This window comes from Panthera tigris, chromosome C2 (genome assembly GCF_018350195.1).
Source record: "Panthera tigris isolate Pti1 chromosome C2, P.tigris_Pti1_mat1.1, whole genome shotgun sequence".
NCBI classification, from domain to species: Eukaryota; Metazoa; Chordata; class Mammalia; order Carnivora; family Felidae; genus Panthera; species Panthera tigris.
Genome location: NC_056668.1, coordinates 34531941 through 34554532, shown reverse-complemented (window position 1 = coordinate 34554532; position 22592 = coordinate 34531941). Strand labels below are relative to the sequence as shown.

The window sequence follows — 22592 nt, the reverse complement described above, 5'->3', positions numbered from 1 at the left end:
CATAGATATTTGTACTTAATTGGAAGATGGATAGAGGTAGCTTATTATGATTTTGCAAGGAAAAAAAAAAAAAGCCCAAGTAACTATGATGTTTCAAATCCAAGAAAACTATGTATGCTTAAAAAAGTGGAATGTCTAGCTATAATTATTTCTTTTTACATCCAAGAATTAACCAACTAACTAAATATAACCTATATTAAATCAGTTCTACATCATAACCTCAACTTTAAAGTGGAAATCTTAGTAGACAAAAATCTTTTGCTAAGGAACTATTCAAAATATTTTCAAAAAGGTTTTCTTCCTGCAACTAAGAAATTTGAATTAGAGATGCATAATAATAAAACATCTACTTAATGAGTTTTTTACATATTGATAGACAAATATGTAGAAAACGGTTTTAGTCTTGTTGAAACAAAATGGTCCTGATGTCCTTTATGTCTTCCTGACTTATTGTGAAATATATTTTAATTATTCAACAATTACTATCTTACCTATAAAAGGAAATTGTCTCTTTAAAGAAGTAGGATAAAAAAAATAGGCCAACTTGTTTATGAAGCAAAGTATTTTCATCCACTTACTCATAGTTCTTGGCTTTTGACAGGATGTCTTTGACATCTGAAATGGAAATAGTCACTCTATAATTACACAACTTTCTATTCATATATATATATATATACACATACTCATGCTAAAAAAATTAGATGAGCTTATTTGAATTGCATAGGCCATCCATTAGAATTGAGGAATTTATTCAGTTGGGTCTATAATTCCTAAGTATATCCTTATATGACATTGCAACTTTTTCCTGCCAAGTATTTGTACATAGTTTTTTTTTTTTTAAGTTTATTTATTTATTTTGAGAGACAGAGTGAAGCCAGAGTGAGCCAGAGAGAAGCAGAGGGAGAGGGAGAGGGAAAGAGAGAATCCCAAGCAGGCTCCATGCTGTCAGTGCAGAGCCCAAAACAGGGATCAATCTCATGAACTGTGAGATCATGACTTGAGCTGAAATCAAGTGTTGAGCACTTAACCAACTGAGCCACCCATGGTCCCCTATCTATACATAGTTTAAAAGTTACAAAACTTTAATATATAGTTACATCTTTTGGCCACTTATTCCAAATAAGTCCCCATCAGAACAAAGGCAATTTATGCCTTGCATCATGATCCCTAGTAACTAAATTACAAAGGGATTAAAATGCACAGGTGATGAATGGTATAAATATACAAGGAATTTTTTTTTTTATTTTTACATTTATTTATTTTTCAGAGGCAGAGAGAGATAGAGCACAAGTGGGGGAGGAGCAGAGAGAGAGGGAGACACAGATTCCGAAGCAGGCTCCAGGCTCTGAGCTGTTAGCACGGAGCCTGATGTGGGGCTTGAACTCACAAACCATGAGATCATGACCTGAGCCAGAGTCAGACGCACAACTGACTGAGCCACCCAGGGGCCCCTACAAGCAATTTTTCATGCTGTGCTTTAATTTAAGAAGGGGACATGTATAAATGTTAGTTTGAAAAGCAGAAACTTTCAAATGATTTACAGTTTTCCTATATAAATACTGTGTATCCTAATCTCTTTTTCAGATTCAACTTTCTTGTGGGTCCAATGAGAATAAAATGGTTTCTAGAGAAGATTATATTTTTAGTTACTAAAATCTTATTACCTTTATTGAGATATATTTATTTTGAGACATTTAATCAACACTTAACTTATTACAACAAATCTCCTGTTCCTAACACCCCATTTATATTTTACCATTATTTAGGAAACATAGCTATCAAAATATTACAAAATAATGCATGTATTAGTCAAAGATGGCTACAATTATGCTAGATAACAAGCACCCCAAAAATCTGTGACTTGTAAAAACAAACATTAGGGCACCTGGGTGGCTCACTTGGTTAAGCGTCCAACTGGGGGTGAGGTCATGATCTCATGGTTCGTGGGTTTGAGCCCCGTGTTGGGGTCTGTGCTGACAGCTCAGAGCCTGGAGTCTGCTTCAGATTCTGTGTCTTCTTCTCTCTCCATATATAATCTAGGATACCGAGTTCCCATTGCTTTTGTATTTCTCTGGTAGTACACACCATAGTCTAACTTCTGCATTATTTGACTTGTCATTTACTGAATGCCACCTGTCAGTCCTTCAGAAGCTCTATTTTGCATATTTCCTGCATCTTAGCAAACTACAAGCTCCCTCAGATCAAAGGCTGTCTTACTCATCTTTGGCTTCTCTGTGGGGCCTAGCACATCTCTTTCGCACAGTAGGTTCTCAATAATATTCACATTTAAAAAAATGGTTTTGTAAGAAAAGGTCTCAGTAATTTTTATTCATTTTGTCCAGGAGTTTCACAAAATGATATAAAATTTTACTCTAGGCTTCAGCAAAAGCACCTGGATCACAGACACTCAATAAACTGTAACGGGGTCATTAGAGGTAATTGGATCTATTTGAGCCAGGAAAAGACTGTGCCATTTGCCTTGAGGTATTTAAAATCAAAGATAGAACCTCATTTGTCTGGGATAATTTGAGTGTTGGTCTGCATAACAGTTGTGACCCCTTCAGACTATTATGGTTCTAAATTAAGGATTTTGAACATTCAACTAGTAAATGGTAAACTGACAAAAATTAGGATATACACTCACTAACTTGTAACACATTATTTATATGATTACAGATGTCTCCAAAGTTATTAAATATTTTTACTTATATAGAATAAAGTAGCTAAAATATTATATTTATAAAGTTTTTTTAATCCTCATTGATCTTTTTCCTATCTTCCTTAACTACTGCTTTTATATGCCACTAATTGCCCAAAAACATAATGTAGCCCATTATTTCTTTATAGGCTAAAGAAATTTAAATTTTAAAGCTAGAAGAGACTAGAAACTATTGAATCTTATCTGTTAATTTCACACACTAGCAACTGAGGTGCATAAACATCATTATTAAAGTCTTAACCTATCAGAAGTTAAATTTTGACTGGTCTCCTGACTCCTGATACAATATTTTTATTTTACCATCGTTTGCCTTTTTAAACTCTTCTGTTTTTCAAAATCTCTATGATGAGACTCCTTTATAAGTACTTGGATTTATTTCCAACTTTACCCTCAACACAAGTCTTTACTCAGGGTAATTGCCTTCCATTATACAAACTTCTGTTGGGAAAAGTCTTCCCTTAAATTCCCTGCTGTCCAACTCAAAGACTGTCCTTCCTTATGAAACAAACTCTGCTGTTCCAAATCGCAGTGACTCTGGAGACTTCAAAAGCAATATTTTTGTCATCTACAGGTTTAAAACTCTAACTTAGGTGCCTTACATAAAGACAACTTTCAAGCAGTTTATAATACAGCTGGGGAGAGTAAACATGTTCATGCAAACAGGGCAAAAGATTATGAGTATTCTAAAATGGTCACGGTGAGCTGTAGGAGCACAAATAAGAGAGGGGTATTTAGGTAATATCTGGTGTAAGCATTTAAAGATGGTGAAAAGTCTGTAAAGAGGGAAGGACAATATGAGATGATAGGTAAGCATTGCTCAAAGGCAAGAGTTATAAAGTGCAAAAGGAAAGCAGCAAATATCAAATTTGGCAGGGCCTTAGGGTTTGTTAAGCAGGGTAGTGAAGAAAGTGTAAAACAGGAGTAAGTCAGAGTGAAGCTTTATCTAGATAATATTAATTTCCAAGAAAAGGTACTTGAACTTCATTCAAGAACATGAAAAAATATGAAATATTGAGAGTATTTGAGCAATGCAATATCTTAGTCAGAATTTTGCTCAGGAAAATTAAACCAGCTAGAGTCTATAGGATGAACTGAAGAAGGACGTAACTCATGCCAAATAGACCAGTTGGGAATAGAATGCTATATTTCAGGAAACGGTTAACAAGGGTCTGGACTAGAACAACAACTAGAAGAGAAAATAGGGGCTCAAACGTGTAACAACACTGGGATATAATCAATATGATTGGGTCATTGATTGGATATAGAGAAGAGAGAGAGAAGTAGTTAACAGACACGTCCATAGAGAAAGAAAGAAAAGAAAAAAGAAAAAACACAGAAGAACATCCAAGTATCACAGAGGAACATAATTACATTTTAAAAAGTATTGAGTTCTGGAGCACCTGGGTGGCTCAGTCAGTTAAGAGGCCAACTCTTGGTTTCAGCTCAGGTCATGATCTCACAGTTTGTGGTTTTGAGCCCCACATCAGGCTCTGTGCTGACAGTGCTTGGGATTCTCTTTGCCTTCCCCTCTCTCTGCCCCTCCCCTGCTTGCACTCTGTCTCTCTCAAAATAAATAAGTAAACAACAACAACAAAAGTATTGATTTCTAAGTTAAATCCACAACATGCATATTATATGTTCCACAAATTAATATGTATATTTTAAATACAGCAGCAATTTAATGCTTAATTACATACTGACATTTTGTTTATTAATTGTTTCAGCCATTTCCATCTTCAACAATAGGAGATACTTTCTGAGGCAGGGAAAAAAGAGGAGTGGATGGAATGAACTGACATGTAGAAAATCATTACTACATTTCACGCTCAGCATAATATATATGCTGCTATTGCCATTTTACAGAAAAGGAAACTAAAGCACAAAACTATCAGCTAGATTGTATTTCCAGGGAAGATATAATGTGTCCCCATTTTTAGTGACTCCCAGGACTTAGTGACTGTCAAAGTTATCACTGAGTTGAGGTTCTGGGAAACAGATTTTGGCTGAATATAAGAAAACAAACAAACAAACAAACTTTTCAACAACTATAGCTGTGAAGTTCAAGAAGAGAACTGAGATCTATGGGGAAATTCTAATGAGTTTATTTAGGTATGCAATCTATAATCAAGGGAAATCACAAAAGTTTTTGTCTCAAATTGTTTCAATATAATAATTGATATGTGAGTAAAGTACACAGAAGCAAATATTAGTATTTATGGACATATAATATATATTTGTATCTTTTTCTTATTAAAGGTTTTTGCTTGATTTTCCCAGAACCTCTTCATTAAGAAAATGATGCATATTTTTAAAATTTTAATGTTTATTTAACTTTATTATAATCTATGGAATGTATGTGAACTGTGTGTGACTTCCACAGTGTCTCTTTACTATCAGTCAGTAATAGCTTGACATGCAGAAACAGAAATGGTACCCTGTATAAAATGAAGGAAAGCTTCTTTGTCAATAGGTATATTTCAACAGCTAAATCCCTTCCAAAAACCCACAGCAAGGTATGATGAGATAGCAAGGGCTGAAGAATAAAAAAATTAGAGATCCACAGAGAAAAAGGCACAAATTCTTATTTAGGGCAAGAGAAAGTCTAAAACCCCCTAAGATTCTACTAGATTCCTTTTGCGGGGGGGAGTCTATGTCTAAAACAAGACTTAATCCCCTGGCTCTTGGAGTTTATCACAATGGCAGGAGCTGGGCAGATTCATGATAGTTAACTCTGGATCATACATAAGATTTCTTCAGCTACTTAGGGGTCTGCATCAGGGAGAATTAATATGCCTACATGTGTGATTTAATGCTATCCAAAAGTATATTTTTATTTTTCAAAAAGAGAAACTGAGACTGAGGGAAGCTAAGAAATATTCTGAACATTATAGAATGGGTCAAGCCAACATTTTCATTCAGACTCCAAAGTTCATAATCTTTACACTATACCAAGTAGTTGTAATATTACCTAAGCAGGTAAAAGTTTTTCTTAAAAAAATGTTTCCAAATTAGGATTCATATTTCAATTCACAATTTGTTTTACTATTTGAATGGCTGTATAGATCATAAAACAAACCTCTGGATCTTATACTATCACTGGAACTTAATCTTTAATTCCTCTTGATATTTCTGCTTAAAAGTAGATTTTTCCCTCATTGATTTTTTTCTCATAAAATCTCAAAAATAGTTTAATATTTATAAATTCTAACTCTTCTTGACCAAACCTTCAGATAAAAAGAAGAAAAAAAAAGTCAGCAGAACTATTTACAAATTAACAACAATGCAAAAAACATAGAACACCCAGAAATGACAAATAAAGAAGAGGTCCCAGATATCAAACAAGAAAATTGCAGAATAAAGAGAACAAAATAGCAAGTAACTATTTAAAATACTGCTAACCAGAGGCCCCTGGGTGGCTCAGTCAGTTGAGGGTCTGACTCTTGATTTCAGCTCAGGTCATGGTCCCAGGATCATGGGATTGAGCCCTGTGTTAGTCCCTGTGCTGAGCATGGAGACTGCTTGAGATTCTCTCTCTCTCTCTGCCCCCTCCTCCACTTGCTCTTTCTCTCTAAAATAACATAAAATTAAAAAATTAATAAAATAAAATAAAATAAAATTAAATTAAATTAAATAAAATTAAATTAAATTAAAATAAAATACTGCTAACCAAAGGAAAAACCAAGGAGATATTCTGAATTTGGGCAGCTTTCTTTTGACCATTTCCAAATGAACACACCAAAATTAGATGTTTGGTCTGAAACATAGTCACTTGTGATTAGAGTGGGGTATTCAGAAAAAGGTCTCTCTGTTCATTTAGACTGTTAACCTCTACACACACACACACGCGTGCGCGCGCGCGTGCGAGCACACACCTACAAATACATCCACAAAAGCCAACTATAAATTACTTTTTAATATGAAAACAAGCACTCACAATCTTCTGCACATGTGATTCTATATATTTGTATGATTCAGAGAACACTGTACCAGGTATAAAAGTAGACTTAGATTCTAAACTGGTTTACCCCTTATTAATAGAGTGACTCGAAAAGTTACCAATAACCTTGTGCCTCAGTTTTCTTATCTGTAAAGTAAAGGAGTTGGGATGGATGATTTCTAAAGTCATTTCCAGCTATATGATTATATATGAATCTCAGACAAGTGAGATGAGAAAATCTATGTGGCTGTATTGAATTGTCTTTGTCCTTGGTCCTGAACAGCTTCAGACTTTAGGGCTGATTCATTATAGTCAGGGAGGAAAATTTCCATTTCAATTTCTAAGATAATCATGGCCAGGTTTAACCCTTTCAGATTAAATGTTAATTTTCTTATTTTTCTTAGGCCTCTATATTTGTTATCCCAGGACTTTCCTATAATTAGATGTCAGTCTTTTGATTAATTCTGTATTTGCTTCAGGAAAGTACCTACTTTTAGCCCTTAGATTATTTCTAATGTGTGTGCTCCCTGCCCTATCTATACTTGCTCTTGTGCTTTTATGCCTTTTTTCTTGCACCTAAGCAGCACTTTACTTTCACTGATTATTCTCTTTAAGAGCCTGATCTTTCCCTTTAAGATTCAACAATTATGGTCAATAATATACAGAATGATGTACCTCTAGTTCTTCTTTGTTTTAAACCAAAAACATTTTATCTCAGATATAGAAAATCCTCTTGTTATTGTTTATTCTTATTCCCAAACATCTATAATTTCCTTAAAATAATGGTAATTAAAATGTCCATAAAATATTTTCCAAAGTTTTAATTATTGTATAGGCAAGAATAAATATGTTCTACTTATATAACTTAAAGCATAGCTTACCATGCTCCATAACTCAAAATTAGAAAATTATAGTAAATCAACTGGTGTGCGCATAAGAATCACTTTACCAAACTGTAAATTTAGTAATGAGGTAACTAAATTCAAAAGTTCAAATGGCTGATCAAGTGGTAATTTATTAATGTGTTTTTATCACTCAAACATACGTAATGATATATTGTTTTAATTAGTAAATGGGATATACAAATGATAAAGAATACTTTCTGTCTTTCTACTCTTTCTTTGTTGATCATATCTAGAGGTTGTCTGTAGCCTGAAGGAGAAACAGATGGATTGATAAATAAATCTTTACTGTATAAAAACTTAAATAGGAAATCATTATCCTAACTAAAAGTCTCTGAATTTCGGCACTGATTCATATTTATTTATTTATTTATTTATTTATTTATTTATTTATTTATTTAATTTATTTACTTTAGTTTATTCCATACCTTTAACTTATTTCTTTAATTTATTCTACAATGTCTAAGGCAGAATTCCAAGCTGCTGGCACTAGACAAGGACTCAAATACAGAATAGAGGGTCACAAACTGACTCCGCCAGGGAATGTTTAGATAAACACTACCATGTAATAAGCATAAACACCAATTATTGCCAGGACAGATGAGTATGACTGTGACATTACATTTCTGCTTTCTACACACACTTCTGAAGTAGTTTTAGTTTTAGTTCTTTTCTGAGTTCTCTTATCCTTCAAGACTATTTTTTGGGAGTATGAAGGTACAAAGAAAAAGAAAGTTATCATTAAGAAACAGTTCTCTAGAGTTTCCCAACTGAAGCTGTTGATGAAGCTCTTACATGTTAGATACCTCGATTGTTAATTCTATAAAAAATTGTCCCAAATTTTAGTGCTTTTCTAGAGTCTAGCAAATAATTCTAAATATCTCCACTTGCTGTGCAAGAAAATGAAGCCAGATTATCAGCTTCTTTGGATAGTTATTTTTATTATTATTATTATTATTATTATTATTATTATTATTATTATTTTAGTGTTTATTTATTTTTGAGAGAGACAGGAAGACACAGTGTGAGCTGGGGAGAGTCAGAGAGAGGGAGACACAGAATCCGAAGCAGGCTCCAGGCTTCGAGCTGTCAGAACTGTGAGATCATGACCTGAGCCAAAGTCAGACACTCAACTGACTGAGCCAGCCAGGCGCCCCTACTTTGGATGGTTCTGTAAAGTGATGCAAACAATCAGAATCACCTTTTATTGTGAGCATTCTCCAAGCGAATTTTTGGTTATATAGTGCAATTTATGTTTATAATGACTAGGTAAAAATTTGTAATATATTAAATTTATAATATAGAGTTGTGATTTTGTTATGTATATATAGTTTATTACACACAGAGTCCTTTTTAAATAATTACTGTGTACAGTAAGTATATTTATACTCATATTGTGCCTTTCATAACAAAACTACATTTTAAATGTCTCTAGTGTCATGAGTGCTTTTTTAATTTACAAAAATATTTATTGAGAATCTGGTATATGTCAGACACCCTCAATGCATCAGTAACATAGCAATGAAGAAATCCTGACTTGAATAATAATTGTTGGGAAATAATATTCATACTGTTTGAAGTAGTTATTGTTTTCTTTAATATGGTATATAGGAATATGCTGCAATGAAACAATTACTTTTTGTAATTTAATTATGGTAAAGCAATTTTTTAAAGACAACCATTACAATTGCTAAATATTCTCATGACCAATTACCTTCATATCATCTTGTCAGTTCGTTGTACTGAAAATCTTGTTTCCATACAACTATTAATGCTTTAATTTTATTGCTCTCATTTTATGCATGATGGTAATGGAAAATTGCACACAACTTGTTGAATCTTGCAGTTCGACAAGATAGTTCATCTTTCTACTTTACTGTGACTGGATAATATCCTTTCTGTACACAATGTGTTTGTTCTTCTAGCTCATCTCTTTCTATTTTATTTTCTGTCCTACCTCTTGAGTTTGCTATTATTCTTCTTCACCCCCTACCCCATAACAAACTTTCCAGCAAACTTGACTCCAGGGTTCCTTTGTGCCATCCTGAAAAAAGAACAGTATGTGAAATATGCTTTAATAGCATGCCCTTGCTGCTTATATAAAGAAACACCGTAGGTAAAATAATGTTCCATATCTCTGTGATATATTGCCATTTGTGACATGATTTCCAAGGGACTATAACTTTATTTTATTTTTTCAGTGACTTTACATGAAGTATTTAATAGTAAGTTTCTGTATGAGCATATCAACTAGAAGAAATGTTTACTGGTCTTGATTAACCGGAAATTTCCCTATTATTAAGTATTGTGTGATCAAGTACATTTTTCTTAAACTGCCAAAAACTTAAAGCCAGGAACCAATCCAAGCTTTATGGGACATCAGGCTTATATAATTTTGGGAGCCTTGTTTCAGAAAAAAGAATTTAAAATTATGAATACAAGGGGTGCCTGGGCGGCTCAGTCAGACAAGGGTCTGACTCTTAATTTCGGCTCAGGTCAGGATCTCAGTGTTCCTGAGTTTAAGCCCCGCATCTGGCACTGTGCTGATGGTGTGCAGCCTGCTTGGGATTCTCTCCCTTTCTTTTTGCCCCTTCCCCATTCATGCTCTCCCTCTTTCTCTCTCAAAATAAATACATAAACTTAAAAAAATAATAAAATCGTGAATACTAAATTAGGTACAGGGCTGTGGAAGAGCCTCATTCTAGTTCAGGGCTTTTGAAGCTGGGGCCTTATCAACAACATGGCAAATCCACTTCTGCTTGGAACCTAAATTTTATTCCCAACTGCTACTATTTTCCTCTACCATCATTTCTGAATGCACTAGGTACCCTCTTATCCTTACACAACTGCAATCTAATTGATTGATTAACTGAAATTTCTGGAAAATATGGAAATTTAAAAAAATTACATATACATGAACAAATATATATTTTAAATTAACACATGCAAATATTCATTTTTCAATCTTTTGATTGATATCCAAGGCTTTTTATATGGTTAAAGAATGAGCTAACAGATATTTCCTACTTAATTTCCCCCATCCTCACCTTTTACAATTTAATTTGTACATTTAAATTTTGCATTAATGGTTTAACATTTCCTATACTATGCTTTTACAATAAACTACCTCAAAATTGTTTCAAAATAGGTGGACTAAAGTTATCATTCATGACTATTTGTACATAGATTCTCTATTTTGTAGATTGTCCATGGCAATATTGTATTACATGGTTGATTACCCTAGCCCTTTCTGAATTGCTTCCTTTGGTTATATTTGGCATATGCTATGTAAATAAAATAGAATTCATCCCACTCAAAACATATGATAAAGTTTTTATTTTATAGAATTTTGAACTATCTATGTTACTTCAACTTTCCAAAATCCTAGGTAGTTGATAACTGAATATACCTTAGGTGTCATTTCTTATACACATGAATTATTTATACTCAAAAATAATAGAGATGGCAGATTCTTTTTTTTTAATCAGTAGGTAAAAGTAGAAATGAGTCAATATGCTAACATAGCTTTTGTGTTGTATTTAACATTTTAAATTTACATAGAAACAAATTATAAAAATATTAGCTGTCATCATCTGTCTTGTCACATAACAGTGAATTGCAAATAGTCACTGGTATTTTCATTTGACCTTGTGGTGTGGAGTTTTAAGAGCATGCATTAGTGCACAGATATGTATTATCCTTTAAAATCTGCATCCAGTCACGTGGGTTCAGTTTCAGTATCTGGTGCTATCATCTAGAACAAAAATAGGTTTTTCTTTCATCTGTACAGCATAACAGAAGAATTTGAACCAAAGTCAGATACATATTCTGAAGGAAATCACTGTCTACCCTTCCATGAGAGAACTAAATTTTAGTAATTTACTTCAAGTTTTAGTTGTGCAATCAATTAATTTCATACACCTTATGTTGCCTCATCCAAGATGGAGTGATTTTATTTTTTAAAAACCAAAAGATAGGTTGCTTCATAGTGTGCACCTTGCTATGAGCTACAGTAATTTTTGTAAGTCCATTAATTCAGGAAATTTGATTTTACACCATTTTGCAGACCAAAATACCATGTTATTGCATGGATGAGAAAGAAAAATTAAATACTTCAAAATATTTTCTCAGAAAAACTGTTAGTTTAGGTTATTTTAAAAAATATACCTAAGCCAATAGGCCTTATAAAACTATAAAATTAAAGAATATGAGTCCTTTTAGAATCAACAAGCTTAAGTTCTTTTCTGAACACAACATAATCACACATCATTATAAGCTGTCATTTCTGAAACTTGGTCATTGTTTGAATGTGTGATAGCCCAATATTGGAGAAGTACCTAAAATGGATCATGAAAAGGATTGGGGATTAAGAGTGATGCCATAACAGAATGGACTGAAATTACTGGCACTGTTAGGCCTGCAAAACCTAAAATAAAGAGGAAATAAGACTGAAATACATTCAAATATGGGAGGTATTTAATAGGCTGAACTGTGTGACTTTTCTACTAACTTCAGTGTTATGTTTACAAAATTAAGAAACATTTTTTAAGCATTTCCTTTCATAAAAATTCTAAACATAGGTGATTTGTCACTTTAGGATATAGTATATAGTAAAAATATAAAATAACTCATGCAAGATTTAGATATGCATGAATTACAATTGGGTTACTACAGGAAATGAAGAATCTTGACAGAACTACTTCTGATCAAAGCAAAGAGAGTAACCATACCTTGGTGCTCCTGTGCAATAGAATGTTAAATAGACAAATAGCAATTTGTCTGTAATTATGTTTCATTTTTTCACTTTGATTTTCACAACACAGGTTATCATGAAAAATAAATGATCTAAAGAAGTATCGCTTCGAATGAATACAAGGAATAATTGATTTATAAGACAATTCATTCTATTTCTTCCTCTAGTGAAAAAATATATTAGTTACAATCATGTGTATATTTACAATAAAGTTTAAAATAGTACAAAAACTCATTGAGATTCCTTGCTTCATAGTGACTACTAAAGTATTAGGTATTGATGGCATAAATCATGGGTCCACTTTTATGATATAAGTTCCTATGAAACAAAATTGGCAGCTTATTGCAATAAGCATAAGTATGTCATTAAAGACTATACATGTAACATTCTAAAAATGCCAGCTTGCCTTTAGAATGGCCACAAATTTTCATTCGTAATTCTTGTGCTTATCTGTCAGGATAGGCTTAATTATGCTATAGTAACAAACAACTCTAAATGTCTCAGTGGTTAACCCAGAAAATGTTTATTTTTTTTTCTTACTGTGTACAATCAGTACAGAGCAGTTGAGGGTTTTGTTCATTGTCTTTCAGAGACCAGGCTGATGTGTATGTTGTAGCTATTACTTGGAATGCTGTGGCAGCAGGAAAGACGATTTATGAGGATCTAACTCTGTCAATTAAATGCTCTGGCCCAGAAGTGGCCGATGTTACTCGTGTTCATGACTCCTTTGGCCAGAGCTAGTCACATGGGCTCACCTGAGGAAGCCAAGTAAAAAGGAAATCATGAAAGAAAATCCCACCAGGTAGCCAGAGCAGAAAGAGTTGGTGAAGAGCCCTAATGATTTCCACATCGTACTTGCAGCACCAACCTTAATGTTGTAAAGGCAACTATTATTGATTGAATAGCTCATTTAAGTGTTGACTTCTTTAAAACACAACCATGACTAGAAAGTAATATTAATAGGCCACTTTTTCTGACCAAGTCTAGTAAAAGAACCCTTCTCAGGATCCAACTCCTGCTGAGAAGCCTTGCTAAGGTTTCAGTGCACTTCAAAAGCCTTCTACTAATTGTAAGTTTGGCTAAAACTGCTATTTTGAGAGGTTAAGTGATGTCAGCTACAAAAACACTTCATCAAGAGTGGTCAGCTCTTGGCAAGCAATCTGCCTCACTGGGAAACAAAGGTCTAAAGAAGGGAATAACAGGTAAATACCGTTATCGCTGTTTTAAACTGAGACTGATTTCAGCCTTTAAAGTTCTTTCGTCAAGGCTTTGTTGAAAACTCAGTCATTTTATGGATAAGTGTTTTGCCAAAATACCTTTTGACTGGCTACTATTAGATAATGCATAACTAATAAATTGAGAAATAGATTGAAGTTTAAAATACAGGAACAATTTTCCCAGTCCATTAAGGATATGAGAGAAAAGAATTTTAGGGATGGTTTAAAAAATACAGCAGTGTGTGAATCTCAGAACATTATCTGTGTGGTGGGAACAATGAATAGTGGTTAGTTTCACATGATGTCTTATATTCAATTTCTTATTTCCTCTGGAATGATGAACATTTTGAAAATGAAATAGTGGTTTTGAGGATCAAATAGCAAAGCTTTTAGTGGGTGTTGCTTTTAGTGGGGTTTTGAAATATTTTTTGTGGCATGCTGATTTTACATAATAGGTCATAGATCCCCCCAATACTAAATTTATTAAATAATACTTAGCATAAATGTTTCAAACTTTGTAATTTTATTTTATTTTATGTGTATTTTGAGAGAGAGAGAGACACACACACACACAGAAAGAGAGTGCAAACAGAGGAGGGGTAGAGAGAGAAGGAGACAGAGAGAATCTTAAGCAAGCTCAACACTCAGCATAAGCCTAATATGGGGCTCGATTCCACAACCATGAGATCATGACCTTGGCCAAAACCAAGAGTTGGATGCTTAAGTAACTGAGCCCCCCAGGCATCCCCAAACTTTCTTATCTTAAAGTATTGGGAAGCTAGAATGACAGGAGAATGTACATATTTTAATTTTTAATGCTTTGTATTTCTAATAATAAGATAAAAATATAAAGAAAAGATTACTAACATTTAGAATATAGCAACCTAATTATTTTTACCATTAAACAAAAATACTAATAGCTAATGTTTTTTTGAATGTTTACTACGTTCCAGGCATTATCATTATAAAAAATTTATTTTTATTCACTAATTTTATTCTCCCTAGAATCCTCTATTGTAGGTACTATTATTATTATTAGCAATTCACAAATGAAGACATTTAAAACACAGTCTGATTCCAAAACCTTTGTATTGTCATTGTTTTGAGAATATGGGCTTTAGAGACAAAGTAACTGAGGTTCGAATCTTGCTCTGCCATTTAGTAAAGTAGCAACCACTTTGGATTAATTTTTAAACCTTTGTAAACATCAATTTCTTCATTTGTAAAAGTCATGAACTTTTGGTGAGAAAAAAGTATAACCAAGAGGCAAAATTGTTTAGTAAACTGTCTTTCCCTAAGGAGGTATCCCCCCCCCAATATCAGCTAATATTATTCTTCTTGTAATCATTAGATATACAGGGAAGCATTTAGCATAATGTCAGGACTATAGTAAGTACTTAATAAATACTGTTTTTCTTTCTTGTATATATGGAAAAATCTTAATAGACTGAAAAATAAAAGACTACATCACACGTGAAATGGATTTCAACTGGGATGAAATTCCACAGGATTATGAGAATGTGTCTGTGAATGACCTTGAAATGAAAACCCAGGGGATATTTTGAATTCTGTTTCTAAATTTAACCATGTCATCGTCTCATATTATTTCTCTCATTGCCAGGGAGTTTGGTGTTCATTTAATATATACTGGGTACATTCTTCAAAGTATCAGCTTTCAAATCCTGGCATTGAACCAGTTTCAATGACTATTCACATTTCCTACAGAGGCATAGTGGAATTTAATAAAAGATCTGTGGTTTGGTGGGGGAATAGGGTATCAGGGTATAAGAGATTTGTGACGGCTGATACATTTCTTTCTTCTTTTCAAAAGCAAAATTCACAAAATGCTTTAAATTGCTGACAAAATTATAACTGAATATCAGCACCTGTAAATCCAAGCGTCACCACTGACTATTAAAATGAATGTAGTGCTAAAGTGTATTTGAGGTTCAGTGCCCTAAAAAAAGTTCTCTGGGAGCCAAAAGTAGCTCCTGTACTGTCTGATTAAAGATACCTGTCTGCAAAACTAAATGATGCATCAACATTGCAAGCTCAAATCAATTTAATTGATTTGTGTGTATCATTATCCTATCCGTTATGTTTATGTTTTCAATTGTCAAAAGCAGACTTTGCCGATTAAGGAATGTGTTACAGATACAACATTTAAAGGATGGGGAGTCCAATCATTAGTCTATATCATACAGAGCTGGCCAAGAACATTACTCTTCAAAAATGGAAAAATAACAGTTTGAGGAATAGGTCTGATGACACATTAGCTCAACAAATCCAAGAAGCTAATGCAGAAGTGGTGTTACACTTAAAAGACGAGTTTGATTTCCAGAATTGCCAAGTAAAAGTTACAAAAGTTGACTGAAGATAAACTTCACCCTACTATGTTAGCTTTAGCAAATTGAAAAGTGATGTCATAAAAATCCTATTCTGATGGGTCGCCTAGGTGGCTCAGTCAGTTAAGTGTCTGACTTTGGCTCAGGTCATGCTCTCACAACCCATGAGTTCAAGCCCTGTGTCAGGCTCTGCCTTGATAGCTCAGACCCTGGGGCCTGCTTCAGATTCTGTGTCCCTTTCTCTCTCTGCCCTCTCCAGCTCATACTGTCTCTCTATCCTTCAAAAATAGACAAACATTAAAAAATTAAAAAAAAAAGAATTCTATTCTGAATTAGCTACGATTTTTTTTTACTACTAATTGCCATTAAAATGAATTGTTCAAATAAAGCTGAAAGTATGTATGACCTTGGTTATTTATAATAAGAAATAGCTACACACGATACCATTTTTTGTTTATCATTCCTACTAAGTTTTGGTTAGAATAAAAATATCAAACTATAAAATTTAAAAATATTAAACTTCTTTATTGATGCTAACAGATTTGAAATTTAAAATTTCCATCTGTATAGGGCATATTTAAACTTATTTGATATTATCTTATTGATGGAGATGAGGAAAAGAGAATATATATACCAAGCTATTATGGATGAAAAGTACTTTAATTTAAAAAAAAATAAAACAGACAAAGTGACAATCTTGTGTGGTTGGCTACTACTGATTACAATAAAGGTTTATGGGCACCTGGGTGGCTCAGTCAGTTAAGAGTCCGACTTCAGCTCAGGTCATATCTCATGGTTGGTGGGTTTGAGGCCCGACTGGGGCTCTGTGCTGACAGCTCAGAGCCTGGATCCTGCTTCAGATTCTGTGTCTCCCTCTCTCCCTGCCCCTCCCTAACTTGCACTCTCTCTCTCTCTCTCTCTCTCTCTCTCAAAAATACATTAACTTTAATTTTTTTTTTTAAAAGAATAAATGTTTTATTTCCTAGTATTTCTAAACTTCATTTCACAAGGAGATCAGGGAAGAGTGTGGTGTAGGAGGATGCTGGGCTCACCTTGTCCTGCTGATTGCTTAGATTCCACCCACGTTGGCCTAAATAACCCAGAAAACTGCCAGAAGACTAGCAGAATGGACTCTGTGGAGCCAAGCATAGACAAGAAGCCCATGGGAGAGGGTAGGAAGAGCAGAGACTCGGTGCACACTACATGGACTGTTGGGAGGGAGCCAGGCAGTGGAGGGGCATCCTGTTGGGCAAGGCAGAGCCCCTGAAGTCTGGCTTGCAAAAGCAGAGGGGCCGGATTGTATGAGTTCTAACAGCCAGTGGGACTTAACATCTGGAATTCTTAAAGTCAACAGCTCTGCTCTCTGAGAGTGGGGAGTGCGAGAGGACGCTGGGAGGGAGAGTTGTTAAGTCCCGGAAGGACAGACCTGGGGGACGGGGGAGGACAAAGGCGCTGGCAAGCGCCATTTTCCTCCCCCGTCCCCCAGCTGAAATTCCAAAGGGAACCAGTTCCCTTCACCGAACTTGCTTGCACCCCACAAACACCAACACTGTGCTTCTGTGGATCCATCCCTCTGGCAGGCCTGCCTTCCTCCTAATGCTGCAGAGCCCCTCCCGCAGGGGACCACTGAAGGGGACCAGCTAAGCCTGCCCCTCCCATCCCTGTGCACTTTGCGGATCCACCCCGGCTAATACGACCTTGGCCATATCCCATAGAGCATCACCACAAGACTGGCAGTGTGCAAGTAGCCCAGACAGGGGCCACACCACTGCACAGTGAGTCCTGCCCCTGGGAGAGGGGAAGATAAGGTACACACCAGTCTGACTGTGGCCCCAGAAGTGGGCTGGGGGCAGATATCGGGTCTGACTGCAGTCCCGCCCACCAACACAAGTTACTCCGGACAGCACAGGGGAAGTGCCCTGCAGTTTGGAGCTACTGCAGACACTAGCCAAAATGATGAAATGGAAGAATTCTCCTCAAAAGAAACTCTAGTAATTAGTGACAGCTAATGAATTTATCAAAACCGATTTAAGCAATATAAGGGAACAATAATTTAGAATAATAGTCATAAAATTAATTGCTGGGCTTGAAAAAAGCATAGAGGACAGCAGAGAATCTATTGCTACAGAGATCAAGGGACTAAAAAATAGTCATGATGAATTAAAAAATGCTAAAAATGAGGTGCAAATAAAATGGAGATGGCCATAGCATGGATTGAAGAGGCAGAGGAGAGAAGAGGTGAATCAGAAGATAAAATTATGGAAAAAAGAGGAAGCTGAGAAAAAGAGAAATAAAAAAATCCAGGAGTATAAGGGGAGAATTAGAGAACTAAGTGATACAATCAAACGGAACAAAATCCATATCATAAGAATTCCAGAAGAAGAAGAGAGGGAGAAAGGGACTGAAGGTGTACTTGAACCAATCATAGCTGAGAACTTCCCTGATCTGGGGAAGGAAACAGGCATTGAAATCCAAGAGGCACAGAGAACTCCCTTCAGACGTTAACTTGAATCAATCTTCTGCATGACATATCATAGTGAAACTGGCAAAATACAAGGATAAAGAGAAAATTCTGAAAGTAGCTAGGGATAAACAGGCTCTAACTTACAAAGGTAGACACATAAGAATAGTAGCAGACCTATCTACTGAAACTTGGCAGGCCAGAAGGAATGGCAGGAAATCTTCAATGTGATGAACAGAAAAAAATGTGCCGCCGAGAATCCTTTATCCAGCAAGTCTGCCATTAAGAATAGAAGGAGAGATAAAGGTTTTCTCAAACAAACAAAAAATGAAGGAATTCATCACCACTAAACCAGCCCTACAAGAGATCCAAAGGGGGACTCTGTGAGTGAAATGTTGCAAAGACCACAAAGTACCAGAGACATCACTACAAGCATGAATCCACAGACATCACAATGACTCTAAACCTATATCTTTCAATAATAACACTGAATGTAAATGGACTAAATGCTCCAAACAAAAGACATAGGGTATCAGAATGGATAAAAAAACAAGACCCATCTATTTGCTGTCTACAAGAGACTCATTTTAGATCTGAGGACACTTTCAGGTTGAAAGTGAGGGGATGGAGAACTATCTATCATGCTACTGGAAGTCAAAAGAGAGCTGGAGTAGGTATACTTATATCAGACAAACTAGACTTTAAATTAAAGGCTGTAACAAGAGATTAATAAGGGCAATATATAATAATTGCAGGGTCTATTGATCAGGAAGAGCTAACAATTATAAATGTCTATGCATCAAATATGAAAGCCCCCAAATATATAAAACAATCACAAATATAAGCAACCTATTGATAGAAATGTGGTAATTGCAGGAGACTTTAATACTCCACTTACAACAATGGATAGATTATCTAGACATGGGATCAATAAAGAAACAAGGGTCCTGAATGATACATTGGATCAGATGCACTTGAAAGATATATTTAGAACTCTGCATCCCAAAGCAAGAGAATATACTTTCTTCTCGAGTGCACATGGTACATTCTCTAAGGTAGATCACATACTGGGTCACAAAACAGCCCTTCATAAGTATACAAGAATTCAGATCATACCATGCACACTTTCAGACCATAATGCTATGAAACTTGAAATCAACCACAGGAAAAAGACTGGAAAACCTCAAAAGCTTGGAGGTTAAAGAACACCCTACTAAAGAATGAATGGGTCAACCAGACACTTAGAAAAGAAATTAAAACATATATGGAAACAAATGAAAATGAAAATACAACAATCCAAATGCTTTGGGATGCAGCAAAGGCAGTCCTGAGAGGAAAAGACATTGCAATTCAGGCCTATCTCAAGAAACAAGAAATCCCAAATACAAAACCTAAGAGCACACCTAAAGGAAATAGAAGCAGAACAGCAAGACACCCCAAACCCAGCAGAAGAAGAGAAATAATAAAGATCAGAGCAGAAATAAACAATATAGAATCTAAGAAAACAGTAGAAGAGATCAATGAAAACAAGAGTTAGTTTTTTTGAAAAAATGAACAAAATTGATAAACCTCTAGCCAGGCTTCTCAAAAAGAAAAGGGAGATGACCCAAATAGGTAAAATCGTGAATAAAAATGGAATTATTACAACCAGTCCCTCAGAAATACAAGTAATTATCAGGGAATACTATGAAAAATTATATGCCAATAAAGTGGACAACCTGGAACAAATGGACAAATTCCTAAGCACCCAACCACTTCCAAAACTCAAACAGGAAGAAATAGAAAACTTGAACAGACCCATAACCAGCAAATAAATTTAATCAGTTATCAAATATCTCCCAACAAATAAGAGTCCAGGACCAGATGGCTTCCCTGGGGCATTCTACCAGACATTTAAAGCAGAGATAATACCTATCCTTCTCAAGCTGTTCCAAAAAATAGAAAGGGAAGGAAAACTTCCAGACTCATTCTATGAAGCCAGCATACTTTGATTCCAAAACCAGACACAGACCCAGCAAAAAAAGAGTACAGGCCAATATCCCTGATGAATATGGATGCAAAAATTCTCAATAAGATACTAGCAAATTGAATTCAACAGCATATAGAAAGAATCATTCACCATGATCAAGTGGGATTCATTCCTGGGCTGCAGGGCTGGTTCAACATTTGCAAATCATTCAATGTGATACATCACATTAATAAAAGAAAAGAACCATATGATCCTGTCAATCAATGCAGAAAAAGCATTTGACAAAATTCAGCACCCTTTCTTAATAAAAACCCTCAAGAAAGTCGGGATAGAAGGAACATACTTAAACATCATAAAAGCCATTTATGAAAAGCCCACAGCTAATATCATCCTCAATGGGGAAAAACTGAGAGCTTTCCTCCTGAGATCAGAAACATGACAGGGATGTCCACTCTCATCGTTGTTGTTTAACATAGTGTTGGAAGTGCTAGCATCAACAATCAGACAACAAAAGGAAATCAAAGGCATCGAAATTGGCAAAGATGAAGTCAAGCTTTCACTTTTTGCAGATGACATGATATTATACATGGAAAACCCGATAGACTCCTCCAAAAGTCTGCCAAAACTGATACATGAATTCAGCAAAGTCGCAGGATATAAAGTTAATGTACAGAAATCAGTTGCATTCTTATACGCTAATAGTGAAGCAACAGAAAGACAAATAAAGAAACTGATCCCATTCACAACTGCACCAAGAATAATAAAATACCTAGCAATAACCCTAACCAAAGATGTCAAAGATCTGTATGCTGAAAACTGTAGAAAGGTTGTGAAGGAAATGGAAGAAGACACAAAGAAATGGAAAAACATTCCATGATCATGGATTGGAAGAATAAATATTTTTAAAATGTCAATACTACCCAAAGCAATCTACACATTCAATGCAATCCCAATAAGAATTGCACCAGCATTCTTCTCGAGGCTAGAACAAGCAATCCTAAAATTTGTATGGAACCACAAAAGACCCCGAATAGCCAAAGTAATATTGAAGAAGAAGACCAAAGTGGGAGGCATCACAATCCCCGACTTTAGCCCCTACCACAAAGCTGTAATCATCAAGACAGCATGGTACTGGCACAAAAACAGACACATAGGCCAATGGAATAGAATAGAGACTCCAGAATTATACCCACAAAAGTATGTGCAACTAATCTTTGACAAAGCAGGAAAGAATATCCAATGGAAGAACGACAGTCTCTTTAACCAATGCTGCTGGGAGAACTGGACAGCACCATGCAGAAGAATGAAACTAGACCACTTTCTCACACCATTCACAAAAATAAACTCGAAATGGCTAAAGGACCTGAATGTGAGACAGAAAACCATCAAAACCCTAGAGGAGAAAGCAGGAAAAAAACCTCTTTGACCTCAGCTGTACCAATTTCTTACTTGACACATCTCCAAAGGCAAGGGAATTAAAAGCAAAAATGAACTATTGGGACCTCACGAAGGTAAAAAGCTTCTGCACTGCAAAGGAAACAACAAAACTAAAAGAGAACTGATGGAATGGGAAAAGATATTTGCAACTGATATATCAAAGGGCTAGTATCCAACATCTATAAAGAGCTCACTAAACTCCACACCTGAGAAACAAATAATCCAGTGAAGAAATGGGCAGAAGACATGAGTAGACACTTCTCTAAAGAAGATATCCAGATGGCCAATAGGCACATGAAAAGATGCTCAATGTCACTCCTCATCAGGGAAATACAAATCAAAACCACACTCAGATATCACCTCACGCCAGTCAGAGTGGCCAAAATGAACAAATCAGGAGACTATAGATGCTGGTGAGGATGTGGAGAAAGGGGAACCCTTTTGCACTGTTGGTGGGAATGCAAACTGGTGCAGCCGCTCTCGAAAACAGCGTGGAGGTTCCTCAAAAAATTAAAAATAGATCTACCCTATGACCCAGCAATAGCACTGCTAGGAATTGACCCAAGGGATACAGGAGTACTGATGCATAGGGGCATTTGTACCCCAATGTTTATAGCAGCACTCTCCACAATAGCCAAATTATGGAAAGAGCCTAAATGTCCACCAATTGATGAATGGATAAAGAAATTGTGGTTTATATACACAATGGAATACTACATGGCAATGAGAAAGAATGAAATATGGCCTTTTGTAGCAATGTGGATGGAACTGAAGAGTGTTATGCTAAGTGAAATAAGTCATACAGAGAGACAGATACCATATATTTTCACTCTTATGTGGATTCTGAGAAAC

General features: G+C 35.3%; 1 long non-coding RNA gene across 6 annotated transcripts in view; it reads right to left on the bottom strand.

Annotated features, from left to right (window-relative positions):
• LOC102961944 overlaps positions 1-22592 on the bottom strand; it is a 285798-nt gene that overhangs the window by 228013 nt on the left and 35193 nt on the right. For all 6 annotated transcript variants that reach the window (XR_006207807.1, XR_006207806.1, XR_006207804.1 and 3 more), the window contains exon 4: positions 579-615. This is a non-coding gene — a long non-coding RNA (uncharacterized LOC102961944). The remainder of the gene's footprint in view (positions 1-578; positions 616-22592) is intronic.